Source organism: Pelobates fuscus, chromosome 8 (genome assembly GCF_036172605.1).
Source record: "Pelobates fuscus isolate aPelFus1 chromosome 8, aPelFus1.pri, whole genome shotgun sequence".
NCBI lineage: Eukaryota > Metazoa > Chordata > Amphibia > Anura > Pelobatidae > Pelobates > Pelobates fuscus.
Window position 1 is genome coordinate 3,848,321 of NC_086324.1, and position 12,497 is coordinate 3,860,817.

Genomic DNA, 12,497 nt, shown 5'->3' on the forward strand with positions numbered 1-12,497 from the left:
ATTGATTTTACTTGAATTTCGGTCCCTGAGGAAGTTCCTTTGCATAGGAACGAAACGCGTAGGACCTCTCTTTTATTTATACTTTTATTGAATACGGCTATTATTTGTAGCCTTTTTCTACAATAAATCTGCATATTTATTTTACTTACCTCTACTGAAGTCTCAGTCCATTTCTTGGTCCGCTTGGAGTTCCAGTGGAAAGTGGAGACACCCAGCCGCCCAAACGTATTGGGGCAGGCACCTGTTCAGGCGCATTATTCACTTCAATCTCGTGAGTGCAATATTATCTTGGCGCATCATTTTTGTGTTTTACTGTATTACACTATGTATCTTTTTCTGTTCCTATTTTAGATTGTATACAGCCGTATCTCATTTCTCCTTTGCCTTTGTATATGTTGTAAAAGGTCGGGACTGGGCCACGACCTTGAGAGGCTGTTCTTGATTTTATCAGATAAGTATAAGTATATTTAGATACCATTGTTATTTCACTCTAAGGTATCATACACATATATATACTGTTTATATTTCTACATATCTTACCCAGATTAAGCATAGGGATACTCTCTGTGAGATGGCCACTAACATTAATTTCTTATCAAATTTACATCAGAATCGGAAAAAAAAGTTTGAAGCATTATTTCAAGAGTGGGAAAAGCCTCAGCCCCTTAAAGGGCTAGACGAGTTTTTTAGGAAAAAGGAAAAACTACTTAGTTTGGAAACAAAAAAATGGTGGGAGGTTGCCTTTCTTGATAATTATTTAAAAGAAGGCTTAATTCCACGCGGTCTCAGATTAGATAAGACACCCGCCTTTGGGCTGGATGACCCTCTATTTTTACAAGAGTGGGATGAGATCCTCACCAATTGTTCATTCCAACTTATTCAACTAATCATCAAACACTCTAAAGAATCCCAACAAAAATTGGAGAATGAAATAATCCTTCTTGATTCCACCTTCTCTATAGACTCTGAAAGCAGAGAATATAAAGAAAGGGAAGAATCCTTACAAAACCAGATAAAAAGATTAGATGAACGTATAACCGACACCAAAAACAAAAAATATATGAGGGATAAGGAGGATAAAAAATCTAATATTTTCTCCACCTCAAATAGACTATCTAGGAAAAGTACACGCCCTACCTCTTATAGGGGTAATAGATCTAGAGCACCCCACAATAGAGGAAGGTCCAGAACACCTGGAACACACACTGGCTCTAAAGATCTTAATTCCTTCCATCAGGGAACCACCAATAGAAGGTTAAAAACACCCCCAAGGGAAAAATCCTTACGACAATTCTCCAGGAGATCATCTCCAATAAGAAATGAGATTGTGAAACCCCGTACACAAGATACTAACAATCATACAAATCATTGGGGCAATCACTCACAACCCAGCGAAAGGGAACAAAATTTTCAGGGTCGCTTGAAAGGCCCCAAAGAAAAAAACATTATGAATTATTTCCAACCCAGGGCGGATGTTTGGGAACATCCCAACAGGTTCTCCGCTCTTCAACAAGAAACCCCCTCAAAAAGGGGGAGAACGGAGGACTAGTTGAGATTTCCCAGAGATCCTGTAACCTCAGACAAAAAGCAAAAGAAAGAGGTATTTTTAATTTAACGGATATCCCATTGTCTGAGGAAGAAATTAATTTACTTTCGAAGGGAATGAAATTTGCCCCCAATCAGGCTGCCAATGAATTCAATTTATATATTGACCTCAAGAAATATATGCGTTCCTTGACGGTCAAGAGACATTTTTTGTTAAGTCCTTCCCATGTGGGCACTGATGTGGGTACTAACGATGGAGACATTATCCCCCATAGATTTAAACCCAAGTCACATTTTTACCCTGCTCCGAGTAAGGGACCCCACTTGGAGACGTTTGAACGTATGGTGGAAAAAGAATTCCATATTCTTACAACTAAACAAAAAACACGTGACTACAATCTCACACGTAGGGAGAAAAATGTTTTAAAAAATCTAATGGAAAGAGATGACTTAGTCATAAAAGAGGCCGACAAAGGGGGGGGGATTGTCCTCATGACCACTACCTATTATTTGGAAGAATCTTCCAATATTTTGGGAGACAAAGAGACATACATGATCCTGAAAAGTGACCCCACCTTACATTTCAATCTGAAACTAAGGAATTTTTTAGAGGAGGCAAAGAATAATGACATCATATCCCAAAAGAATTTTGATTTTTTGTTCCAAAAAAATCCTGTTATTCCCATTTTTTATTTCCTCCCCAAAACGCACAAGAGGTTACCTAATCCTCCTGGACGCCCGATCATCAGTGGTGTCAACTCACTTACTGCAAATCTGTCAGCTTTTGCAGACTCCTTCCTGCAAAAATATGCTCAAGGAGCTTTGTCCTACATCAAGGACACTAAATCTTTTTTGCAGGAATTGGAGTCCATTGAGTGGCACACTGAGTATAGTTGGGCCACGCTGGATGTAACCTCTCTTTACACAGTAATCAATCACGACCTAGGACTAGAGGCGTTGAATTATTTCATGTCACAGGACACAAACTTGGCAGGTAACCTCCAACAGTTTCTTTTGAGTGCAGTTAATTTTATTTTGAAACACAATTATTTTTATTTTAATGGTGAATTTTATTTACAAACCACAGGGACCGCCATGGGCACCAGGTTCGCCCCCAGTTATGCCAACACCTATATGAGAAGGTGGGAGGACCTATACGTATGGTCTGGTCATGACTGGAGGGAGAACCTGGTGCTCTGGCGGCGGTATATAGATGACGTTATTATTATTTGGCGAGGTTCTTCTTCTTTATTTCAGGAATTTGTTAATTTTCTTAATCTGAATACTTATAACTTGGTGCTGTCCCCCGTCTGGAACAAGGTTGAGATCGATTTTTTGGATCTCACCTTGTTCATTGACCGAGGAGAGATTAGAACCAAGTGTTTTTTCAAACCCACCGATGGGAATGGGTTTGTACATCAGCTGAGCTGCCATCACAAACCCTGGCTTAGGGGCATTGCGAGAAGCCAGTTCACACGCTTAAGGCGCAATTGCTCCGATAGCCAGGATTTTGATGTTCAATCTACACATGTGAAAAGGAAATTGTTGGAGAAAGGTTATAACAAAAACACTTTAGATAAAGAAATTCGATTAGCTAGACAGGTTAATAGAAACCAACTATTGGGAGATAAACCTCGGACAGATACACCTCAGGTGAAGGAATTTTCTTCAGCCTTCCTGACACAATTTAACACCGACCACAATAGAATCAAAAAATGTTTACAAAAACATTGGCCAATTTTGCTGCAGGATCCGGTGTTGGGGGCTACCTTATCACAACTGCCTAGAGTCATCTATAAGAAAAATAAAAACTTTAAAAACATGTTAGCTCCCAGCTATGCTCTTAAACCTACCAAGTCGAATAATTCTACTATATTGGGATCTTTTAGAGGTTGTAACACGTGCAAGGCTTGTACTACAAGCCTGGTATTTAGAACAAATTCCTTTTGCAGTTTCAGCACAGGAGAAAAGTTTAATATCAGGACGGATATTGGTTGCCACACGGACTATGTCGTTTATCTACTGCAGTGTCCGTGTGGCAAACAGTATGTAGGCCGTACAAAAAGGATCCTCAAAATAAGATTAATGGAACATCTGAATAATATAAAGAAGAAACTCGAGACCCACTCTGTACCTATTCATTGCAACGCTTGCCCCCATTTTTCTTTTTCTCATTTTAAGTGTGTGGGAATTGAGAGAGTATTGCCCTATTGGAGAGGGGGGGATAGACTTAAAAAACTATCACAACGCGAGACATACTGGATACACAAACTCCAGACCCTCCATCCAAAGGGACTCAATCATGATATTGACCTCATATGCTTCCTCGATTAATATAATTATCTTCCGTTGGTGACCCCGTGATGGTGCCCTCATGGGAAGGATTCCCCTTCCTCCTTCTTCCTCCCCCTTTTTTTGTTTATTCTTCCCCTTCCTTTTTTCTATATGCTCCTTTCCTTTATGACAAAGGTCAGGACATTTGGAATATGTGAGACAAATTCACTTAAATAAATAAGGAACAGTTTTATAAAAGATAATCAAACATTGGATACTATTATAATTATTAAGATACATTATGTAAGGAATCTTTATGGATATTAAGATCCGTTTTTTATAATATATGTACTACATGAATCTATACGAGCACAAAATAAATAAAGTTATGTAACACTGGTTTATATTTATAATGAATTTATCAACATAGCTTATATTAGGACGTTGATAATGATAATTATTCTACACATTGTATATGCACTTCTTGGTTGCCTTTAAGTGTGACATTATTAATTATTATTTAGTTTAGCACCTATATATAATATGATCATTTGAGCTATAGAATGTTTCATCAAATTTATTGATCGCATATGACCAAAATGCTATTGAAAAGTTTTCCACTATTAGCAATACACATATAATCTAATTATCAAAGAGTTCAAATGTGACTGTTATACATTTAATTGTAACAGTAGAAAATTAAGTAAACACTGATTATTTTGAGGGTTTTAGTTATATGGATCTAAATAATTGCACTACGATTATCATCTTTATTAGGAAAGACATTCTTTATATTGTGCTTGTTTTCTGCAAATGTTTTAAAACTGCTATACCCTAGGCGACCTCTAGGTGGCGATATGCTTAACCACTTTTCATCTCTGAGTTGGAACGCACAGGGTAATGGAACGCGGAAGTGAAAACGGAATACCACTTCCGGTTTCCGGTTTTTCCGTTTGGCGCCGAAATCGAATGTTGGAACACCTCTTTACACCTGAACAGGTCTGATGAATACCCTGCAACTGAACAGGATCTACAATCAATGGTAACTCCCACCGGATCCACCAATGAACTATAGGCTTAGCCTATTTAAAGAGACTCTTTGGGGGGATAGTATTGTATGCATTTTTTCATGTATTGATTGATTTTACTTGAATTTCGGTCCCTGAGGAAGTTCCTTTGCATAGGAACGAAACGCGTAGGACCTCTCTTTTATTTATACTTTTATTGAATACGGCTATTATTTGTAGCCTTTTTCTACAATAAATCTGCATATTTATTTTACTTACCTCTACTGAAGTCTCAGTCCATTTCTTGGTCCGCTTGGAGTTCCAGTGGAAAGTGGAGACACCCAGCCGCCCAAACGTATTGGGGCAGGCACCTGTTCAGGCGCATTATTCACTTCAATCTCGTGAGTGCAATATTATCTTGGCGCATCATTTTTGTGTTTTACTGTATTACACTATGTATCTTTTTCTGTTCCTATTTTAGATTGTATACAGCCGTATCTCATTTCTCCTTTGCCTTTGTATATGTTGTAAAAGGTCGGGACTGGGCCACGACCTTGAGAGGCTGTTCTTGATTTTATCAGATAAGTATAAGTATATTTAGATACCATTGTTATTTCACTCTAAGGTATCATACACATATATATACTGTTTATATTTCTTCAACGCATAGTTAGAGTCTGAGTAGCCACTTGGCAACTAGCAGGGCCTCACCTGTCACCCCCTTTTAGTGGAATTTTTTCGCCGCTTGGCAATAGCTAGACTGCCAGTACCAGTTGGGTTTTACACTAATGGTAATTTTATATTTTAGTATGTCTCAGGTTTCCAAATATAGGGATGGGTATTGCTCTGTCTATCCCGAGAAACGAGAGGAACTGGATGTGTATATGCACAAGCTGGGGATCTGGGGCACAAGTACTTTGGTATGGCCTTCTATGATTACCACTCTTCATTTTCAGCAAAAGTGGCTGCAGGTTTTACTTGGTTTAACTTCAGTATGGATTGGAGTGAACTAAATACTGAGTTACTCTGCAGACACTTTGCAAGCCTCAGGAGTCCGGCTTGTGCAGTTTGCACGTCCACGTCACACTCGATACATTTGTGCCCTAACACGGCAAAAGTCTCTCGGGGCCACTCTGTTCTTTATTAAAAAAAAACGGCAAAATCTGATAAGGTAGTCAAGGATAAGTTGGGTTGGGACATTGTCTTTTTGGACAAGTCCCAAATATGCAATAGTTTCAAGGCGGGTACTTGCGGTTTCTGTGCTTGCAGGTTATTGCACTTTTGTTCCTACTGCTTTCGGGCTCATGCCAAGTCTAGGTGCCCAAATACAATGTTCCCTAAAACCTACCTTACAGGTATTAATGTTATGTGTTTTGCAGAACTATTTATGGTACCAACCCTCACAACAACTGGTTAATTTTCTCTTTGATTGGTTATTGCGGGGGTTTCACGATGGTATCATACACTTACCATCTGATACACTGGAATGCAATAATTTTCAGGCAGCGCTGGTATATCCAGAATTGGTGGATAAATTGATAAAGACTGAGTTGATACAGTGAAATGTTTTCAGGACTTTTAGGTCCCCTCCTTTTAATTATTGGGGGACAAATCCTATTGGTATAGTCACTGGTAAATCTTCACATAAACACAGATTGATCATTGACCTATTAGCACCGCATTACTCCACGGTTCTTAGTCTTAACTCCCTCATACCCCTGAAGGTTCTCCTTGCAATGTTACACCATTGACAATGCCATCTGCACCATTCTCAAAGCTGGGGCAGGTGCATGGCTCAATAAATCTGATATTGTCATATGCATTCAAACTATTTCCTATTCACCCCTAACTTGGGCATCTGCACGGCATTAACTGGCATGATTTATATTATTTTCTCCCAGCGTACGTTCAGTTCTAAGGTAGCCCCAAGATATTCAATATTTTGCAGTAACCTTGTGCTGGTTGCTACTTGATTTGTGCAGATGCCCGACTGTTATACACTATTTAGACCAGTGCTCCCTAACCTTTTTATCGCCGCGGACCGGTAAACGTTTGATAATTTTTCCGTGGCCCGCTTGTTTTGATTTAATAAGACAAAAAAAAAACAGTCACATATATTAAAAAAACATGCAGACACATACATAGTCAGAAAAACACAAACACAGTCACATAAAGACATAGACTCAAAATTGTGTGTATGTGTGTGTGAGCGGTGCAGTGTGTATGTGAGGGTGGCAGTGTGTGTGAGAGTTGCAGTGTGTGTGTGTTTGGGGCGGTGTGTGTATGGGGGGCAGTGTGTGTAGTGTGTGTATGGGGGCAGTGTTTGTGGGGCAGTGTGTGCAGTGTGTCTATGGGGCAGTGTTTGCGGGGCAGTGTGTGTAGTGTGTGCATGGGGGCAGTGTTTGTGGGGCAGTGTGTGTAGTGTGTGTATGGGGCAGTGTTTGTGGGGCAGTGTGTGTAGTGTGTGTATGGGGCAATGTGTGTAGTGTGTGTATGGGGCAGTGTTTCTGGGGCAGTGTGTGTAGTGTGTGTATGGGGCAGTGTTTGTGGGGCAGTGTGTGTAGTGTGTGTATGGGGCCGTGTTTGTGGGGCAGTGTGTGTAGTGTGTGTATGGGGCAATGTGTGTACTGTGTGTATGGGGCAGTGTTTGCAGGGAAGTGTGTGTAGTGTGTGCATGGGGGCAGTGTTTGTGGGGCAGTGTGTGTAGTGTGTGTATGGGGCAGTGTTTGTGGGGCAGTGTGTGTAGTGTGTGTATGGGGCAATGTGTGTAGTGTGTGGTTGGGGCAGTGTTTGTGGGGCAGTGTGTGTATGGGGCAGTGTTTGTGGGGCAGTGTGTGTATGGGGCAGTGTGTGTAGTGTGTGCATGGGGCAGTGTGTGTAGTGTGTGCATGGGGCAGTGTTTGTGGGGCAGTGTGTGTAGTGTGTGATGGGGCAGTGTGTGTAGTGTGTTTTATGGGGCAATGTGTGTAGTGTGTGTATGGGGCAGTGTTTCTGGGGCAGTGTGTGTATGGGGCAGTGTTTGTGGGGCAGTGTGTGTAGTGTGTGTATGGGGCAATGTGTGTAGTGTGTGGTTGGGGCAGTGTTTGTGGGGCAGTGTGTGTATGGGGCAGTGTTTGTGGGGCAGTGTGTGTATGGGGCAGTGTGTGTAGTGTGTGCATGGGGCAGTGTGTGTAGTGTGTGCATGGGGCAGTGTTTGTGGGGCAGTGTGTGTAGTGTGTGATGGGGCAGTGTGTGTAGTGTGTTTTATGGGGCAATGTGTGTAGTGTGTGTATGGGGCAGTGTTTCTGGGGCAGTGTGTGTATGGGGCAGTGTTTGTGGGGCAGTGTGTGTAGTGTGTTTATGGGGCAATGTGTGTAGTGTGTGTATGGGGCAGTGTTTGTGGGGCAGTGTGTGTAGTGTGTGCATGGGGGCAGTGTTTGTGGGGCAGTGTGTGTAGTGTGTGTATGGGGCAGTGTTTGTGGGGCAGTGTGTGTAGTGTGTGTATGGGGCAGTGTTTGTGGGGCAGTGTGTGTAGTGTGTGTATGGGGCAGTGTGTGTAGTGTGTGTATGGGGCAGTGTGTGTAGTGTGTGCATGGGGCAGTGTGTGTAGTGTGTGTATGGGGCAGTGTGTGTAGTGTGTGTATGGGGCAGTGTTTGTGGGGCAGTGTGTGTATGGGGCAGTGTGTGTAGTGTGTGTATGGGGCAGTGTTTGTGGGGCAGTGTGTGTAGTGTGTTTATGGGGCAATGTGTGTAGTGTGTGTATGGGGCAGTGTTTGTGGGGCAGTGTGTGTAGTGTGTGCATGGGGCAGTGTTTGTGGGGCAGTGTGTGTAGTGTGTGTATGGGGCAGTGTTTGTGGGGCAGTGTGTGTAGTGTGTGCATGGGGCAATGTGTGTACTGTGTGTATGGGGCAGTGTTTGTGGGGCAGTGTGTGTAGTGTGTGTATGGGGCAGTGTGTGTAGTGTGTGTATGGGGCAGTGTGTGTAGTGTGTGTATGGGGCAGTGTGTGTATTGTGTGCATGGGGCAGTGTGTGTAGTGTGTGTATGGGGCAGTGTGTGTAGTGTGTGTATGGGGCAGTGTGTATAGTGTGTGCATGGGGCAGTGTGTGTAGTGTGTGTATGGGGCAGTGTTTGTGGGGCAGCGTGTGTAGTGTGTGTATGGGGCAGTGTGTGTAGTGTGTGTATGGGGCAGTGCGTGTAGTGTGTGCATGGGGCAGTGTGTGTAGTGTGTGTATGGGGCAGTGTTTGTGGGGCAGTGTGTGTAGTGTGTGCATGGGGCAGTGTGTGTAGTCTGTGTATGGGGCAGTGTGTGTAGTGTGTGTATGGGGCAGTGTTTGTGGGGCAGTGTGTGTAGTGTGTGCATGGGGCAGTGTTTGTGGGGCAGTATGTGTAGTGTGTGTATGGGGCAGTGTGTGTAGTGTGTGTATGGGGCAGTGTTTGTGGGGCAGTGTGTGTAGTGTGTGCATGGGGCAGTGTTTGTGGGGCAGTGTGTGTAGTGTGTGTATGGGGCAGTGTGTGTAGTGTGTGTATGGGGCAATGTGTGTAGTGTGTGTATGGGGCAGTGTGTGTAGTGTGTGTATGGGGCAATGTGTGTAGTGTGTGTATGGGGCAATGTGTGTAGTGTGTGTATGGGGCAGTGTGTGTAGTGTGTGTATGGGGCAGTGTTTGTGGGGCAGTGTGTGTAGTGTGTGCATGGGGCAGTGTTTGTGGGGCAGTGTGTGTAGTGTGTGTATGGGGCAGTATGTGTAGTGTGTGTATGGGGCAGTGGGTGTAGTGTGTGTAGTGTGTAGTGTGTGTATGGGGCAATGTGTGTAGTGTGTGTATGGGGCAATGTGTGTAGTGTGTGCATGGGGCAGTGTGTGTAGTGTGTGTATGGGACAGTGTTTGTGGGGCAGTGTGTGTAGTGTGTGCATGGGGCATTGTTTGTGGGGCAGTGTGTGTAGTGTGTGTATGGGGCAGTGTGTGTAGTGTGTGCATGGGGCAGTGTTTGTGGGGCAGTGTGTGTAGTGTGTGTATGGGGCAGTGTGTGTAGTGTGTGTATGGGGCAGTGTGTGTAGTGTGTGTATTGGGCAATGTGTGTAGTGTGTGTATGGGGCAGTGTTTGTGGGGCAGTGTGTGTAGTGTGAGCATGGGGCAGTGTGTGTAGTCTGTGTATGGGGCAGTGTGTGTAGTGTGTGTATGGGGCAGTGTTTGTGGGGCAGTGTGTGTAGTGTGTGCATGGGGCAGTGTTTGTGGGGCAGTATGTGTAGTGTGTGTATGGGGCAGTGTGTGTAGTGTGTGTATGGGGCAGTGTTTGTGGGGCAGTGTGTGTAGTGTGTGCATGGGGCAGTGTTTGTGGGGCAGTGTGTGTAGTGTGTGTATGGGGCAGTGTGTGTAGTGTGTGTATGGGGCAATGTGTGTAGTGTGTGTATGGGGCAGTGTGTGTAGTGTGTGTATGGGGCAATGTGTGTAGTGTGTGTATGGGGCAATGTGTGTAGTGTGTGTATGGGGCAGTGTGTGTAGTGTGTGTATGGGACAGTGTTTGTGGGGCAGTGTGTGTAGTGTGTGCATGGGGCAGTGTTTGTGGGGCAGTGTGTGTAGTGTGTGTATGGGGCAGTATGTGTAGTGTGTGTATGGGGCAATGTGTGTAGTGTGTGTATGGGGCAGTGGGTGTAGTGTGTGTATGGGGCAGTGTGTGTAGTGTGTGTATGGGGCAATGTGTGTAGTGTGTGTATGGGGCAATGTGTGTAGTGTGTGCATGGGGCAGTGTGTGTAGTGTGTGTATGGGGCAGTGTTTGTGGGGCAGTGTGTGTAGTGTGTGCATGGGGCAGTGTTTGTGGGGCAGTGTGTGTAGTGTGTGTATGGGGCAGTGTGTGTAGTGTGTGCATGGGGCAGTGTTTGTGGGGCAGTGTGTGTAGTGTGTGTATGGGGCAGTGTGTGTAGTGTGTGTATGGGGCAGTGTGTGTAGTGTGTGTATGGGGCAATGTGTGTAGTGTGTGTATGGGGCAGTGTTTGTGGGGCAGTGTGTGTATGGGGCAATGTGTGTAGTGTGTGTATGGGGCAGTGTTTGTGGGTCCGTGTGTGTATGGGGCAATGTGTGTAGTGTGTGTATGGGGCAATGTGTGTAGTGTGTGTATGGGGCAGTGTTTGTGGGACAGTGTGTGTATGGGGCAATGTGTGTAGTGTGTGTATGGGGCAGTGTGTGTAGTGTGTGCATGGGGCAGTGTTTGTGGGGCAGTGTGTGTAGTGTGTGTATGGGGCAGTGTTTGTGGGGCAGTGTGTGTAGTGTGTGTATGGGGCAGTGTGTGTAGTGTGTGTATGGGGCAATGTGTGTAGTGTGTGTATGGGGCAGTGTGTGTAGTGTGTGCATGGGGCAGTGTTTGTGGGGAAGTGTGTGTAGTGTGTGTATGGGGCAATGTGTGTAGTGTGTGTATGGGGCAGTGTTTGTGGGGCAGTGTGTGTAGTGTGTGTATGGGGAAGTGTGTGTAGTGTGTGTATGGGGCAATGTGTGTAGTGTGTGTATGGGGCAGTGTGTGTAGTGTGTGCATGAGGCAGTGTTTGTGGGGCAATGTGTGTAGTGGGTGTATGGGGCAGTGTGTGTAGTGTGTGCATGGGGCAGTGTTTGTGGGGCAGTATGTGTATGGGGCAATGTGTGTAGTGTGTGTATGGGGCAGTGTTTGTGGGGCAGTGTGTGTAGTGTGTGTATGGGGCAGTGTGTGTAGTGTGTGTATGGGGCAATGTGTGTAGTGTGTGTATGGGGCAGTGTGTGTAGTGTGTGCATGGGGCAGTGTTTGTGGGGCAGTGTGTGTAGTGTGTGTATGGGGCAATGTGTGTAGTGTGTATGGGGCAGTGTGTGTATGGGGCAGTGTGTGTAGTGTGTGCATGGGGCAATGTGTGTAGTGTGTGTATGGGGCAGTGTGTGTAGTGTGTGCATGGGGCAGTGTTTGTGGGGCAATGTGTGTAGTGTGTGTATGGGGCAGTGTTTGTGGGGCAGTATGTGTAGTGTGTGTATGGGGAAGTGTGTGTAGTGTGTGTATGGGGCAATGTGTGTAGTGTGTGTATGGGGCAGTGTGTGTAGTGTGTGCATGAGGCAGTGTTTGTGGGGCAATGTGTGTAGTGTGTGTATGGGGCAGTGTGTGTAGTGTGTGCATGGGGCAGTGTTTGTGGGGCAGTATGTGTATGGGGCAATGTGTGTAGTGTGTGTATGGGGCAGTGTGTGTATGGGGCAGTGTGTGTAGTGTGTGCATGGGGCAGTGTTTGTGGGGCAATGTGTGTAGTGTGTGTATGGGGCAATGTGTGTAGTGTGTGTATGGGGCAATGTGTGTAGTGTGTGTATGGGGCAGTGTTTGTGGGGCAGTGTGTGTAGTGTGTGTATGGGGCAGTGTTTGTGGGGCAGTGTGTGTAGTGTGTGCATGGGGGCAGTGTTTGTGGGGCAATGTGTGTAGTGTGTGCATGGGGGCAGTGTTTGTGGGGCAATGTGTGTAGTGTGTGTATGGGGCAGTGTTTGTGGGGCAGTGTGTGTAGTGTGTGCATGGGGGCAGTGTTTGTGGGGCAATGTGTGTAGTGTGTGCATGGGGGCAGTGTTTGTGGGGCAATGTGTGTAGTGTGTGCATGGGGGCAGTGTTTGTGGGGCAATGTGTGTAGTGTGTGTATGGGGCAGTGTTTGTGGGGCAGTGTGTGTATGGAGGGTTAGGAGGGTAGGGAGGCTTTTTTTT